The sequence below is a fragment of the Puma concolor genome, chromosome B3 (genome assembly GCF_028749965.1).
Source record: "Puma concolor isolate L17-30 chromosome B3, mPumCon1.1.hap2, whole genome shotgun sequence".
Lineage (NCBI taxonomy): Eukaryota > Metazoa > Chordata > Mammalia > Carnivora > Felidae > Puma > Puma concolor.
The window spans coordinates 59,582,228-59,600,074 of NC_141672.1; the positions used below are offsets into that span (position 1 = coordinate 59,582,228).

General features: G+C 37.1%; 1 pseudogene; it reads left to right on the plus strand.

The window, feature by feature from the left end:
• Positions 1-15,321: 15,321 nt before the first annotated feature.
• On the plus strand, positions 15,322-15,634 carry LOC147579992 (ATP synthase F(0) complex subunit f, mitochondrial pseudogene; annotated as a pseudogene).
• The last annotated feature ends 2,213 nt before the right edge of the window (positions 15,635-17,847 follow it).

Sequence of the window (17,847 nt, forward strand, 5' to 3'; positions counted from 1 at the left end):
TTCAGGTATAGCCCCTCAAACCCTTCACCCCAAATTCCCCAACCTCCACCTCCAGGGAGAAAGTCTGCCCTTATAGTTGTGGCAGCACCCTTGTAGGGTCAAAAACTCCCCCTCCCAACCTGTGGGAGTATTCACCCAAATGATTGGAAGCAGCCCTCATTAGAGACCACCCCACTAAACATCACAGCTCCTCCCAGCCCAGAAAGACCCAACAAATACCCAATTCCAAAACAATCTCCAAGAACTAAGACCTCCCTTCACACAACATAGACCCTCCCACCAGTAATAGTTGTTATATATCAATTATAGCTCAATAAATCTGTTTAAAAATATTGTAAATAACTGTAACTATGTAAAACAAATACAGCTAACATACAATAAAAGAGACAGTGAAACACAACATGAAAATGATTGGGTTTGAGAGTGGTGGTGGGAACCAGAGCCTATGACCAAGAAAGAACTCATGAGATGTCTTTGGTGAAAAAAAGTGATTTCTATTAAAGCACAGGGAGGGACCCATGGGGAGAAAGAGCGGCACTGAGGTTGTGAGGAGTGACTGATTATACCTGGGAGTTAGGGGAGTAAAGGCCAAGGGAAGTTCCCAAAAGGACTTTCAGATGCTAAAGAAGACTCACAAGACACTGCAAGCCTTGCTATTGTTGAGCTAAGGTTATTTTTTCCTCTATCAAAACATTAACATTAAGATGGTAGGGAGGGGCGCCTGGGTGGCGCAGTCGGTTAAGCGTCCGACTTCAGCCAGGTCACGATCTCGCGGTCCGGGAGTTCGAGCCCCGTGTCGGGCTCTGGGCTGATGGCTCAGAGCCTGGAGCCTGTTTCCGATTCTGTGTCTCCCTCTCTCTCTGCCCCTCCCCCGTTCATGCTCTGTCTCTCTCTGTCCCAAAAATAATAAATAAACGTTAAAAAAAAAAAAAAAAAAAAAAAACTAAAGATGGTAGGGAGTTGGGGGGGGGAGATGTTTTACTCTGCCTGCCTCAAGTATTTCTCAATGGGCTGTAGGTTATAAACAAATTTAATTTGGGGGCCCCTGAGTGGCTCAGTCTGTTAAGTGTCTGACTCTTGATCAAGGCTCAGGTCATGATCTCAGGGTTTGTGGGATCAAGCCCCACATCAGACTCTGCGCTGACAGCACAGACCCTGCTTGGGATTCTCTCTGTCTCTCCCTCTCTGACCCTCCCCCATTCACACTCTCTCTAAATAAATAAACTTAAAAAAAAAAAAAAGAAACTTAATTTTATCTACATACTCTTCTTGCCTTTGTCCTCCAGTCACTATGGAGGGGAGGGTTATGTTAGGTTATGTTAGGGCTTCAGATAACTGAGGCTATAGGTTTCTGGAGATTGCCTTTTTTCTTGTAAATCCTTAAAACACTTGCAAACTGATGGAGACTCATGTCCTGAAGGAATGTGATCTCTATGAGTGAACTATTTGTTTTTCCTGCTCCTTCGTCTTGGACAGCCAGGAGTGCCTGAGGAATATCGCACAGATCCCACCCTGGGAGGGGAGACGGGTATTAACTTGTACCCTCAGCTTGCCTTTGGCTCCCTCATCACAAGGGAGAGTAAGTCTATTAGAAGACCCTTTTCAAAAAGGGGAGAATAGAAACTGTTTATATTGATAGTAAAGAAATTTCGAAATAAGTATACCTAAAGCTATAACAATGTCTAGCTATAGAAATAACAGAAATTCACAATAGCTCTTCTAGGAAGTGGACCTCTGAATGCAGGGGCTTGATATTTGAATATTTTAACACGTGCATGTGTTACTTTTATAATTATCGTATCAATTATTTATTAACTAATTTTAAAATATCATATGTGATTCCCATTTTAAAGCAGCTTTGGCATGCTGTATTTTTCTATCCATAGCATTCAATTTTAGTATTTTCAGACCTAAATCAGTATATATGTTTAGCACCCATGAAAGTTTTGTGCTATATTCAAGAGTTCGTCAATATATGGGTATCATACCTAATTAATCAAACTTTCATTAAGAACTTAACTATTACTTATTTTCTTTATCTGCATGTATTAAAATATCCTCTTCAGCAAAAGTTAGCAAACTTTTTCCATAAGGGGCCAGACAATAAATACTCTAGGTTTTGTGGGCCCTTGGGTCTTTGCTAACTGCTCAACTCTGCTACTGAAGCTTGACAACAGCCACACAGGATACCTAAAGAATGAGCATGGTTGAATTCCGGTAAGACTTTACTTTCAAAAACAAGTGGCAAACCAGATTTGGCACACAGACTTTATTTTGTCAACACCTGTTCTAAAGTAATCCAGACTAGTCTGCTTTTCTTCATACCTATTTCCTTGTTACGTACTTGCACAATTTTGCCCCATTATAATACATATGTCAATTTTAAATTGTGATCATGTTGTAACAAAATTATGTAGTAGGTCTACATCATTTACAGTTGTCCCTGCTTCATGCCGGGCACATACTGCTTTCCCAGTTTTTTTCTCCTCAGTTAATTTAATAGATTTATAACTGGTTCATGATCCAGGTCGTTTACACTGATTAGAAACAAGAAGGTTTCCCACACTGACCCTGGAGAGAATGAAATCTGCACTTTCATTCTGTCTGTCTGAAAATTATACTTAAGATCAATTCTAATTTCCTGCTACTTTTAACTAAAGGAGGAGGCTAAACACATTGTGAAGTATATAAAAAAAAAAAAAAAGGGCACAGTACTAAGACTAAAATGATGTGCATTGCAATTCAATTGGGTCACTGACAGAATGACCTTAATTTCTATTCCAAATGCTCTGGTACACGCTTATTCAGATGTAGATGAGAGATAATGGGCTTACAATGAATATTGCCTGCCAGCTTGATAAAACTGACAAGACAGAGATAAGGAAATTCCACATTCTCTTATATTCATGTTTAGCCCTTGGGGTATTTTGTATCAGAGTATTGTTGCTGCTTTGTCTGGTTAAAGCCAGGTTAAGATATTTATGGAAAGACTGTGATATGCTCAGAAGGAGACAACTGACAGCAATTTGAGACACACACAATGGAGTTAGAAATCTCTAAACAGAAATTTATGCTGGTGTCAGGATAAAAACCAAAAAGTCATTTGAAATCCATTGATGTTTAGCTTCAATGATACCACCACCAAAGGCACATTATACAGTGGGCTCTTCCTATGTTTCTCAGAACTAAAAAGCATACGTGCATAGAGTTTTATGCTGTAATGTTGTATTGTTCTGAGATAAAGAAACTGAAGGGACCCCATGAAAAAAGAAGCAGTTTTTTTTTTTCCTTTGCTTATTTTCAGTTTCTGTTCTTGCTACGACCCGCTCTCCCACTCCACTCTACCCGTGTCTCCTGATGTAAATGTCCTCCTCCTAAGGGTCAAAGAGGTAATGATATCTTTGCAGTCTTCCAGCACAAAATAACATCTAAGGATTGGTTGGGGTTGGAGGGAGTTGTCATAAAGGTTCTCCAAGACCAGGGACTCCAAACACCTTGACCCAAGACCACTGACTTCAAGGAATGAGTGAATTATGAAGGCCACCTGGACCCTCTCCTTGTTCTGATCAGTTCCTGGATGTCTAATCAGTTCCTGGATGTCTAAGAGGCCATATGCACAAGACCACAATCACTAATAAAAACCCCAGACCCCCAAGCAAAGACGAGACTCATGCTCTTTTCCTTTCCGAGTCTCCCAGACGCTCTGTCCATCTGCCCCCACCACCGCCCCACCTCTCTCTCTCTCTCTCTCTCTCTCTCTCTATCTATCTATCTATCTTCAATAAACTCTTTCACCTCTCCTGGCTAATGTTTGATTTTCATACCATGTGAAGCCAAGGACCCTCTTGGCTAGTCCTGTAGACCTTCTCTGAAACCTTCTCTGGGTTTTCAGATGTCTGCCAGTATCAGTTCTTCCCCTCTAAATTTTAGAAAAAGGTTCTTTAGGTGTTGGAAACTTCAGCCTTCACAGAAAAGAGGTTGAATCATAGTAGGCAGAACTAGGGTGGAAAGGTCTAGTATTACAGTATGCTAATTATTGTTTCCCCACCTAAAACTAGGCTGTAGACTGGAATGTCACACGTTATATCCTGAATCCTAGCAATTTCTCTTCTTCTCTCTCTAGTTGTATGCTTTGCTCCCAGTTCTGGAAGCTGTTCACTTGCACATACTTCCAAAGTGTAAAACATATTTTGTTTTGTTTTGTTTTTTTCTCAGTGCTCTTCCAGAAAGATCTCTCCATATTTGGCTAAACAGAAGTGAAGACTTGTGGATCCTAAAAATATATCCAATATTTATGTGTGTACTTTCACCCCAAGTATCCCCTTCCATTCTCAGCCCAATGTCTCCTGTTTTTAATTTTACTGAAAAGGTAAGAAAAATTCTCTTGAAGATTTTGGAGGTACTGAAACTCATAGTTTGGCTGACTGGAACACAACCCTCTCTCATAAACCTTTATTTTTTTTTTTCATTATTTGTTTGTTTGTTTGTTTGTTTGTTTTCATGAGAGGGGCAGAGACTGAGAGAGAGAGAGAATTCCAAGCAAGCTCCGGGCTTTCAGCACAGAGCCCCATGCAGGGTTCCAACTCATGAACCGCAAGATCATGACCTGAGCTGAAATCAAGGGTCAGATCCTTATTAACCTACTCTGCCACATGGGCACCCCTCTCATAAACCTTTAAAATGGAGAATTGGTGACTTCTCAAAAAGCAAACTCAGAATATTACTGTTTAATCTCCTCCAGCACAAAGACTTCTATCTTTAATTTGGGGAGGAAAATGTTGCCTAGAGCCAAGAGCCACAGACTATCCCTCTTTTTCACCTCTTAAGCAAAGAGTGGACTATCTCATCCTCTAAAATCTCATCTTATTTTCTACACATAGGGATTTACGGCACATCACTGGCAAAAATGGCCAAATAACTCTACCTGGCCAATTTGGAGCTCTTAGCCACTCTTCAATCAAACCAGGTGCTACAGCCCATTTTCCAGACACTAAACTGGCTCTAGAAGGAGCTGATCAGACTTTGTTAACTATTCTATCGCTACCTGCTAAAGACTGTTTGGGAATTGTTGGGAAAATATAATTAAAAACAAAATTTGCTGGGGCGCCTGGGTGGCACAGTCGGTTAAGCGTCCGACTTCAGCCAGGTCACGATCTCGCGGTCCGTGGGTTCGAGCCCCGCGTCGGGCTCTGGGCTGATGGCTCAGAGCCTGGAGCCTGTTTCTGATTCTGTGTCTCCCTCTCTCTCTGCCCCTCCCCTGTTCATGCTCTGTCTCTCTCTGTCCCAAAAAAATAAATAAACGTTAAAAAAAAAAAATTAAAAAAAAAAAAAAAAAACAAAAAAAACAAAATTTGCTGCCAACCCAGAAAACCTCTCCACAATAGAAGAGAACAATTTTATTATTGGATAAGCATTAAATCAGACTGTGATGTACATCACAGGCAACCACTAAAGAGTTTGCAAACACAAAAGTTCAGCCTTTTAACCAAAGACACACAAACCACTCACAAGAGAACTTGACAGCATCATTTTTCACACATAGTTCATCTTAAATTCACCTGGCAATTGGGTTGGCCATTTTTGTTTAAGAATTGCCTTTATCCAAAGGAATAATAAACTTCTTATTTACATCTCCGTGAAGGTAGGTAGAATTTTTTTTAGTGCTTATTTATTTTGAGAGAGAGACAGACTGTGAGCAGGGGAGGGGCAGAGAGAGAGATTGATAGGGAGACAGAATCCGAAGGAGGCTCCAGACTCTGAGCTACGTCCTTTGATAATCATATTTCTAACACACAAAAGACTTTCCTCAATTGTAAAGTTGACAAAAAGCTTTTATTTAGCTTTTTTAAAGTTTTATGTAACAGGGGTACCGCCTGGGTGGCTCAGTTGGTTAAGCACCTGACTCTTGATTTTGGCTCAGGTCATGATCTAATGGTTTGTGGGATTGAGCCCCATGTCAGGCTCTGTGCTGACAGTGCAAAGCTTCTTTGGGATTTTCTCTCTCATTCTCTCTCTGTCTCTCCCCAACTCACACGCATGTGCTCTCTCTCTCAAAATAAGTATACACTTAAAAAAAAAAATTCTGTAACGTCTCAAAAGGGCAGAGAAAGAATTCACGAGTACTCTAAAGTAAATGCTCGAAGAAAAGAGAATTAGGAAGTCTCCCTTTTGCACAAGGGGAATTTCCATTTTTTTTCGTATTTAGATTTATATTTACACTTAGAACCCATCTTGAAAAGGTACCCTAACATGCATGCCCCTCTTCTTGTGTCTGCCCTAGGTCCTCCTCACTGTGGCATTGCAAGATGTGCTTCTGTTGTCTTCAAATCCTTAAATTCACATATGTTGAGAATTCAGGCAGACCTTCTAAACAGTATTTGGGTTCAATATTAAGCATTACTTTCTAACTACAATGTGTCTTCTCCTCAAAGTTCCCTAAAACCTTGAAAAATCAGTTTGAGAACTTTTGAGTCTCTTAATCTCATTTTTCTATGATTCCCCAGTAAAGAAAATTGCACTAAGTTGCTGATGTGCCACTTTAAATACTTATATAAATCTCAGTCACTAATTTAAGGGCAATAGTTTAAAGAAGAACTAAGAAATTTCCTAAAGTGTAAAAAAAAGAGAAAAACGAGAATTTCAGTATTACTTCCTGTAAGTGAAAAATTCTATTAAGTGGTTAGTCCACAATGAAGTTATTACTTTCGGGAACAACTAGACTCAAAAATAGCACATCAACCAATCAATCAACCAATGCATATGTAGTTCCCTACAGACACACATAAATAGCAAACACAGGGAAAGGATAGCTGTGTTGTAATATTGAAGATGATGACATACTTGTTTAGTACTGTACAGATTAAGCCACAAAATATGACTAAATTTTAGCTATTATGAGTAAGAAAATTTACATTTTATTAAATAAAAATTCCTGAAACTATCTCTAAGGACAGTTTAACTTCCCTGTATATGTAGAATATTTATATAAAATTAACTTACTTCAAATTAAAAACTATGCCAGCAACAAAAATTAATAACAATATTATAAACAAAGAAAAGAAAAATATCATTTAGGGAAAAGAAATCCATCTAAATATCTGGATCAATAAGTAAATCTAAACAATTACAGAATTTGTTAAGATAAACAAAAATGAGAACAAAACATCAAAATGTATAGTTTTTTCAAAACTCTACTCTTAGAGAAAAATATCTACTGTTTAATTATTTTTGTTATTAAACAAGAAACTATGATAACACATTAACATCAAGATTCAAATTAAAAGTATAAATCCCAATGTAAATTGCAGTTTTTGAGGACATAATAACAAAATCTGCCACAGCATACAGACTTTCCCCAAAAGTGTATTCAGAGAAAAATGTAGTCTGTAATCATTTTTATTATTTAACAAAAATAATAATAACCATAACTTGAACTTAGCTTTGTAATAAAAACCATAACTAAACTTGAACTTAATATTTACAATTAAACAAATGTAATTGAAATAGAATTGACCAAGGTTAAATACAGATATAATTACATATAAATACAGATATAATTTTTTATAAGTAAGAAAGGTAGCATCATTGAATTTAAGCATTAAAGGTTTATATGATGCATTTTTTTAACAAACCTAATTCAAAAAAAAAGATAAAGCAAAAGTATACATATTTAGAAGGACTAAATATTTCACCTATGAATAATAAACAATTTAAAGGCAGTATCTGTTATCTAGAGTTTAAAATGTTAAAACATAAAAAATATAATTATATATATAGACACACTCATACTTTTCCCAAAAAAATGTTAAAAAAGAAACAGAAAAATATAGAAAAAAATGAAGACTTTTAAAGACAAGCATCTTTCCATACACTAACTCTTGCACTGATACCTCCAAGAAGCAAAATACCCAACTGTAGTTACCGTCCATAGAGTTTCCTAAGAAAATAAAGTAAAAACAAAACATATCACAATTCTCTCCAAGACTGAATATCTCTGTATTGCTAAACTACTACTGCATAATTTCAATGAAATACTTAGACCCCCATATTTACAAGGATAGGACATACATTGATAAACTGGTGGGGACCCAGAAATAAAGAGTCTGCTAGTGGACAGGACTAGATCCAACTAGATTTTTTGATCAGTAAATCATGCCACTGACAAAAAAAAATTATTGTGTTTCCGATCATCATATGCAGCAAATGATATGGGACACTCATGCCTTTCTGCTTATTTATAAACAGGAAATTTTATATGTGCTCTATCTTTAACCATATATTTTACTAGAAATTTGGGGGTATTATTTTTATCAGTTGGATTCTAAAAGAAATGTATTAGAACATCACCATAGGTTAATGTGAAGTCCAACCATAGGTTAATGCCTAGTATGAAAAAGAAGCCAAGATGAAATGATAGGAAGGAAGGAAGGAAGGAAGGAAGGAAGGAAGGAAGGAAGGAAGGAAGGAAGGAACAAATGAACGAAAGAGGGAGGGAGGGAGGAAAACAAGGAAAGAGGAAGGAAACAGCCCAAGAAATATCTATGAGATTAAGAAACAGCTGCAGAGAGAGTGAAAGTTAAGAAGTTGGTTGGAAGTTGTTGGAATAGAAGAATAAAATTTAATAATTTTATTCTTTAAAATTTTAGGGGCACCTGGGTGGCTCAGTTGGTTAAGCATACAACTCTTGATTCTGGCTCAGGTCATGATTTCATGGATCCCTGCTTGGGATTCTGTCTCTCCTTCTCTCTCTGCCCCTCCTGTGCATGTGCACTCATGCTCTCTCTCTCTCTCTCTCTCTCTCTCTCTCTCTCTCTCTCTCGTGCTCTCTCTCTCTCAAAAATAAACTTTAAAAACATAAAAAATAAATAAAATTTTAGATAATAACAAAATCCATATTATGCCTATGACTAAGCAGAGTGGAGATAAGTACAGGGTGAAGCATTCCAGAAATTGTGATTGTAGAGTGTTCCAGGATCTGTTCAGAAAATATAATTAAAGACATTGGAAATAAAAAGCATCTTTATTAAAAGTTGAAGAAAAAAAAGTAGTCAGTATATAGGCATAGACAAAGATTCAATTAGTAAGTTAGGAAATAGAGTCATTTGCCCAATTCAAAGCAGAATGCATAGAGGAATTGAAAATATAAAATAAAACTGAAGAAATAAAGAATGAATGCTAAAGTCTAATATTTTATCAATAAAAGGTTCAGAAAGAGAGAGAGAGAAGACAGTAAGGATATATTTGAAGAATTGATAGTAAAGGACTCTCAGAACTAAAGTGTGCTTTTTTCATAGAGCATATTTAGAAGTACAAGCTTACAAAAGAAAAAGAAATAAATTAAAAGCAACCTTTTCTAGACACACAGGAGTGAAATATTATGAAATCAAGAATAAAGTGAAGTTTATAAAAAATACCAAAGATACCTGTTTTTTGTTTTGTTTTGTTTTTTTAAGTAGGCTTCACACCCAGCACAGAGCCCAATGTGGGGCTTGAACTCACCACCCTGAGATCAAGACCTGAGCTGAGATCAAGAGTTGGAAGCTTAATACTGACTGAGACACCCAGGTGCCCCAATATCTATATTTCTTCAACAGTATTCTAGGCAATCAAAAAGAAAAGTGGAAAAAAAGAAAACTTTGAAAACAAAAGTCTATTTCCAGCTTAGAGTAATATTTAAATATGAGTAGTTATTTTCAGACATACATATGATTCAAAAAGTTTATCATCCAGAGACACTCTCCAAAATGATTATTGAATGATGCTATCTAAGAAGGGGGAAAAAAAGAATCTGGAAGGAAAATTAAGACATATAAGGAATAAAAGTAAATTATTAAAATTTGGTTAATGCCTATCCAGTGATAATAGCATTTTTCCATAAAAGTCCAGAACCAAAATGCCAGAGGTTAAAAACACTGGATCTAGGGGCACCTGGGGGCTCAGTCGGTTGATTGTCCGACTTCAGCTCAGGTCATGATCTCACAGTTTGTGAGTTTGTGCCCCGCATCAGGCTCTGTGCTGGAAGCATGGAGCCTGGAGCCTGCTTCAGATTCTGTGTCTCCCTCTCTCTCTGCCCCTCCCCCACTCACACTCCTTCTCTCTCTCTCAAAAATAAATAAACATTAAAAAAAAAAAAAAAAAAAAAAAAAAACACTGGATCTAGGTTAGGGAAGAAAAAGCCATAAGAGGTGGAAGGGAGCAAAGTGAAGGCAAAGAACATTTAAAATAAGCATAGGGGCGCCTGGGTGGTGCAGTCGGTTAAGCGTCCGACTTCAGCCAGGTCACGATCTCGCTGTCCGGGAGTTCGAGCCCCGCGTCAGGCTCTGGGCTGATGGCTCAGAGCCTGGAGCCTGCTTCCGATTCTGTGTCTCCCTCTCTCTCTGCCCCTCCCCCGTTCGTGCTCTGTCTCTCTCTGTCCCAAAAATAAATAAACGTTGGAAAAAAAAAAAATTGAAAAAAAAAAAGTTTTAAAATAAGCATAAACATTTTATTATTATTTTTTTTTATAGATTATTTTTTTTTAATTTTTCTTTCAACGTTTTTATTTATTTTTGGGACAGAGAGAGACAGAGCATGAATGGGGGAGGGGCAGAGAGAGAGGGAGACACAGAATCGGAAACAGGCTCCAGGCTCCGAGCCATCAGCCCAGAGCCCGACGCGGGGCTCGAACTCACGGACCGCGAGATCGTGACCTGGCTGAAGTCGGACGCTTAACCGACTGCGCCACCCAGGCGCCCCAGCATAAACATTTTAAATAAGAACATTTAAAATAAAAAAAACAAGCACCTGGATATCTCAGTAGGTTAAAACATCTGACTCTTGATTTTGGCTCAGGTTATGATCTCATGGTTGGTGAGATCAAGCCCCACATCAGGCTCTGAGCTGACAGGATGGAACTTGCCTGGGATCTCTTTCCTTATCTCTCTACCCCTCCTGGACTCATGCTCATGCTCTCTCTCTCTCTCTCTCTCTCTCTCAAAATAAATAAATAAGTATTAAAACAAAACATTTCTAAAATAAGCATGAATAAAATAATTAGATAAATAGCATGAATACCAAAATATGCTAAGGGATAGAATATAGTTAATATGTGTCTTTATAATTTGAAGATAAAATAATAGAAATAACATATATCAAACAAATATTAACCAAAAAGAAGATGAAAGAAGAGGATGAGGAGGACAACAGCAGCAGCTGAAGAGACATTAAGGGGACAACAGTTAGTTTCATAATTAACATATTTCTCCCATAAGCCAATATATCAAGCAGACAAAAACCTACAAATAATATAGTTACATGACTTTTGATCCTGTTATTTTGTAGAATCTATACCCAAGGAATAGACAATAAAAATTTTCATCACATCATAAAAATACTAAGAAATACTGGCCTCATATTAGAGAACAGTGGCTGTCTCAGGAAATTATAATTTTCATTTTAAAGGATAAATTCTTACTTTACAATGTAATGTAATCAGAATTCATCAGTAGGAAGATAGTTTTTAAATTGCATAGAGAGAAGAGAAAACCCACCCATATTTCACACACTTACCCCTGAGTAATCTAACGATACAGAGGAAATTGGTGGAAAGTTTAGAAGAGAACTCTAGTGAAATCACTACAAAACAAAATATGTTGGGACAAATTAAAATGTACCTAACAGAAAATTTCAAAGGGTTAAGGAAAAATAAAAGAGCTAATGTGATTAACTATGAAGAGGTAGAAAAAGTATCATAGGTGAAGATAACATTTTGTGTTTGAAAACATGTAAGACTGCACAGTGAGAAAGAACAAATTGAAATGAATACACAAATTCACATAAATAGGAAGTGGTAACTACAGAAAATATGGGCAAAGACTATGAGGGGGCAATTCCTAGGTGAACATAAAGTTGCTCCTCAATCTCACAAAAGAAATGCAAACTGGAACAAGGAGAAAAGATTTCTCACCCGCTAGATAGAAAATTTTAAAAGTGTGATTACATCAAAATATGAGGGCATGGGGAAAAGAGAAACTCATATATGCTGATGGTACAACTATAACACAGTAATATTAGAGAACCATTTGGTAGTAGAAGCAAAGTGGAAATATGTTTCCCTTTATGTCCTAGAATGTTCTTCAACACACACATCTTAAAGAAATTTGTACATAGTATATAAGGAGGTATGTGTGAGGATATTTACTATGGCATCCTAAGAAACAATTTAATATGCTTCAGGGGGGTCAATGGATAGGTAAAATGTGGTATAACACGATGTAATTAATTAAATATATACAAGGTATTTTTTTTTTATCAGCTTGGACTGTCTCAAATAGAAAATGCTAAGTAAAAAGGCAAGATGCAGCAGAACACGTACACTAAATCTATATCATTTTTAAAAGCACATAAGACACAACATTTTTTTTCAAGTTAAATTCTAGTTACTTAACACAGAAGATTGTATTGGTTTCAGGAGTAGAATTTAGTGATTCATCACTTACAGACAACACTCTGCTTATCACAACAAATGCCCTCTTTAATACCCCTCACCCATCTAGCTCATGCCCCACCCACCTCCCTCCATCAGTCCTATTCTCTGTAGTTAAGAGTCTTGGGTTGCCTGGATGGCTCAGTAGGTACAGTGTCCATCTCTTGATTTCAGCTCAGATCATGATCTCACGGTTTGTGGGTTCAAGCCCCACACCAGACTCCGCGCTGGCAGTGCAGAGCCTGCTTGGGATTCTCTGTCTCCCTCCCTCTCCACCACTCCCCCACTCACATGGTCTCAGTTTCTCTCAAGGTAAATAAACTTTTTTTTTAAAAAGGTCTCTTATGGTTTGCTTCCCTCTCTGTTTTTCTTTCCCTTTCCTATGCTCATCTGTGTTGTTTCTTAAATTCCACATGTGAGTGAAATTATATGGCATTTGTCTTTCTCTGAGTGACTTATTTTGCTTAGCATAATACACTCTAGCTCCATTCATGTCGTTGCAAAGACTTCTGTATTACTGACAAAGGATGTTAGTTGAAAGACCCTTTCTACACAGTGTAGTTTCAAAGAGTTAAGTATATGGCACTTTTAATATGCTTCTACATATACATTTGTAAACACTTATATCTTAATGAAAGAAGATGTTAGTTGAAAGAATCCTTCTACACAGTGTACTTTCGAGGATTTAAACATTCAAGTCTTTCTACAGGTTCATACACATCAGTTTACAAACACTGCTATCATAACACACAACATTAAGTAGTATTCACAGATGTGTATCTGTAAATAAAGGTAGAAATGGAGGATTGACAGGTTAAGCATTTAATTTGTGACAATGTGTTTTTATGATGAGAAGGAAATCTACCAAAATAGAATATTAAAAAAAAATGAAGTCTCAACTAAAGAGGAGGATAAGGTAATTAATCTAAATCTGTGTACTTAAGATCCAGTATGAAATGAATACTTCAAATGAATTAAAAATATGCAACAGGAGCCAGGGAAAAATCTGTCTTGATAGTGAGAAAAAATATGATTAGACACCTAACATCTAATTAAGGCACAGGGGTTTTGTTTTCTATTTCTATCAATTTATGAAATAATTATGAATGTGATATTGATAAGAATGTGTACACATACATATGCTTATATGTGTGTATATATATACACATACCTATTTCCACACACACATATGATTCAAAAACTTTATCACCCAGAGACCCTCTCCAAAATAATCATTAAATAATGCTATGCAAAAGAAAACAAAAAGAATCCAGGAGGAAAATTAAGACATATACAGAATAAAAGTAAATTTTATATATGTATAAATCTTTTTGCAATACTTCCAGCCCATATCAAAAAGAAATATAACCAAATTGAGGTGCTAGTATCTCCTGATGTCCACAAAATATGCCAGGTGGCTTGCTCAAGGTTGAGTTGGTAATTGTGCATAAAAGAGTACTGCCCTTGGACATCAAAATGTAGGAATTTCACTTTTTCAGATAAGTAATTCCCACCAATACAATGGAGATTTAAATGAGCACACTGAAATACAAAACCCAAAACTTCATTCGAATAAATAGAGTAGAAAAGTTTAGAGTTAGACCTAATGCAATGTAGTAATATTCCTAGATGAATGACTAAAACAGTTCAAGTCAGAAACTTCCATGAGGGAATGGATTATGTACTGCAGTGCAGAGGATTTGATTAGATACTTATGATAATGTGCTATATTAATTACATTCAGACAGGTGCTGAGCAGAAGTAATTAAAAAACAAAACAACTTTGAAGATTCGTCTAGATTAAGGTTTAACTAATATTAGTATTATTGAGATAAACATATCACATAATTATCCTGTGTGCTGCAAATGATTGATAAATAAATGAATGAATATTGGTCCCATTTCCATAAGCTTCCCTCGTCCCTTTCTCTCTGCTATTTCTTTGTTGCAGCTAGGGACACCCACAATCTCTTCATCTCTTCTCCTGGCCTTAGATGTTGCCTTTGTTGCCTCATTAGATAAATCTTCCAGTTACCCTTAACTTTCAGTGTAGACCTGAAAATGTTTGTCAAGATCCTGTCTTATGATTCAATAATTATATTCTTCCCATCAAGCTAAGATGCATTTAAAATTAATTAATAGGACAAAAATAGGGCCCTATTAGTTTCTTTCATATATATATATATATATATATATATATATATATATATATATATATACACACATATATATATATCTTGGATTTTTTTTAATTTATATAGTCTTCATATCATAATATTTTTATTCAAATCTTCTGCAGACTGCACCAAAAGAACATGAAAGAGGCATCACACAGGACATCCCAAGTCATCCATTCTCATCAGTAGTTCCCATGTGCTCCTAAACCATTCTGAAGCATTCTTTCTAGTCTTCCCCTAAGTAAATCTCTTTGACCTCACTAAGCTTTGGAGCTTCAGGATTATGCTCCTCACCCCACCTGCTCCTATCTCATTCTGATTGTCAGGTATCAATTACCCTGGCATAACTGGGCACCAGGCCTAAAAAAATACTAATCACATTATCTTCTCCTCAAGGTAAAAGCATTACGTCCTATTGTTAAAAACAAACTTCAGAAGTCTAAATTCATTAAAGAGCATTTAAAACATTATATTATGGAGCTCCTATATACATCTTCCATCCATTTATTTCCCTAACACATACTCTACAATCCAGACAAACTATTGTTAATTGAAGATTACTATTTGTCTCTGTTTTGCACCTGCTATTCTTTATTCCAGTAAACTTTGAAAGTTTTAGATGTTGAATATATATATTTTAAAGATACAAGTACACAAACATGTGCAAGTAGGTCTGTATATATGGGTATAAGAAGAAAAGTTTCAGTGGCCCATCAGAGCAGACACCCAGGACTCCAAGTGGCATCATCCATACCAGTGAAGAAGAAGCTCATGTCAAACTAGGTGAGGTGCCAAGGTGGAATCCGATGTGGGATTTTACCCTGAAAGGCATTGTTGGAACATTTCAAAGAGGTTACTGCTGGAATTACAAGTATGTCACAGTGAAGAAAGGGGACATCACTGGGATTTCTATTGTGTTGGCAGCTTATGTGCTTTTCAGGTAATGTCATTTTACAAGGAACTCAAACACAAGCAGCTATGCAAGTACCACTGAAGAAGGCCCAGTGTGGACGCACATTCTGCAATCCTGACCATGACCTTTGCCTGGCAACCTTTGAATCCTTTCATATCCTAATTAAGAATTAACATCCAATGAAAGATGGTACATGAAAAAATAAAGTTTCACATAAAAATCCTTAACCTTACTACATGTGATATATCTCATAATTTCTATTTATCTCTTTATTATTTATTTAAAACATACTGATCAGGGGCGCCTGGGTGGCTCAGTCGGTTGAGTGTCCGACTTTGGCTCAGGTCAATGATCTTGCGGTCTGTGAGTTCGAGCCCCATGTAGGGCTCTGTGGTAACAGCTCAGAGCCTGGAGCCTGCTTCAGATTCTGTGTCTCCCTCTCTCTCTGCCCCTCCCCCGCTCATGCTCTATCTCTGTCTCTCTCTGTCAAAAATAAATAAAACATTAAATTTTTTAAAAAAAAATACTGATCATAACCTACTGAACCGATTTTATGAATACAGAAAGTGTTATGGCTCTAAACTTAGGAAGAAAAATAAAAACCCAGCAGAAAGATCTCCTCTGTCCACTTGGGTAGATTACTCTTGTTTTCTACTATCACTATACTTAGCATATACTTAGTACATACTTAGAATTTATGCTTTTTTAACATTTACTTAACCATTACCATTATATTGCTTTTTAGATTAAGGCCCTTTTCAATTCATCTTTTATATCCCCAAGACTTAGCACAGTGTTTGGCATATAAAAGGTATTCAATAAATTTTTTTAAAAAATTTTTAATGTTTGTTTATTTTTGAGAGACAGAGAGACAGAGAGACAGAGAGAGCATGTGAGCAGGGGAGGGGCATAAAGGGAGAGACAGAATCTGAAGAGGCACCAGGCTCCAAGCTGTCAGCACAGAGCCCGACTCAGGGCAGAACCCACGGACTGCAAGATCATGACCTGAGCCAAAGTTGGATGCTTAACTGGCTGAGCCACCTAGGCACCCCAAATATTTCTTCATTAAATGTGACATTACGTAGTATCTCCCCAACATGTCATTTCAAATGCCTAAAATGTAAAAAGTTATACAACCAACATTTAGTTCAATAAAACTGTAGACTGGTGAAATGATACACTATGGCTTATTATAATGGAGACTCAGATTAGATAACACGGAAGAATTTTAATAAATTTTTTTTTTCAACGTTTTTTTTTTTTTTAATTTATTTTTGGGACAGAGAGAGACAGAGCATGAACGGGGGAGGGGCAGAGAGAGAGGGAGACACAGAATCGGAAACAGGCTCCAGGCTCTGAGCCATCAGCCCAGAGCCTGACGCGGGGCTCGAACTCACGGACCGCGAGATCGTGACCTGGCTGAAGTTGGACGCCCAACCGACTGCGCCACCCAGGCGCCCCAACACGGAAGAATTTTAAATAACCCATTTAAGAGTCACCTAGCATTATGGACTGAATTTTTTGTGCCCCAAAATTCATATCTTGAAACCCTGCCTCTCTCAATATCAGGGTATCAGAAGGCAGGGCCTTTAAGAGGTAATTAGGACCAGATGAGGTCATGAGAATGGGTCTTCATGATTGTGATTAGTACCCTCGTAAGAGTCATGAGAGAGCTTGCTTCTCCTCTCTATTCTCTGTCATGTGAGGACACGATGAGAAGTTGGCACTCTGCAACCCAGAAGAGGGTCCTCACTAGACTGTGATGGTGTTGGCACACTGATCTTGGACATCCAATATCTAGAATTGTGAGAAATAATTTCTGTGGTTTATTAAGAAACCCATTCATTGGCATTTTTGTTAAAGCAGCTGGATATATCTAAGAAATGGCCATATCTTCACTAGTTTCAAAGAAGGCAGAAAGGTTTTTGAAATAGTTCATCCTTATTTCCATTAAAAATAATAAAATTTAACATTTGGTGTTTAGTTTGTTAGGCTTCAGTTATCTGGAATACGTTCCTTTCCACGCTGACTTTTTCTTAGATTAGGCTAGAAACAGAAAAATATATTTTGCCTTCTAATTCCTTAAAAAAATCTTTACTCAAAAATGCATGGATAAAGATACATCAGAGTCTGATATGTTTTAAAGCAACAAAATGAATTTTTTAAAAATCTGACATAATTGGGGCGCCTGGGTGGTGCAGTCGGTTAAGCGTCCGACTTCAGCCAGGTCACGATCTCACAGTCCGTGAGTTCGAGCCCCGCATCGGGCTCTGGGATGATGGCTCAGAGCCTGG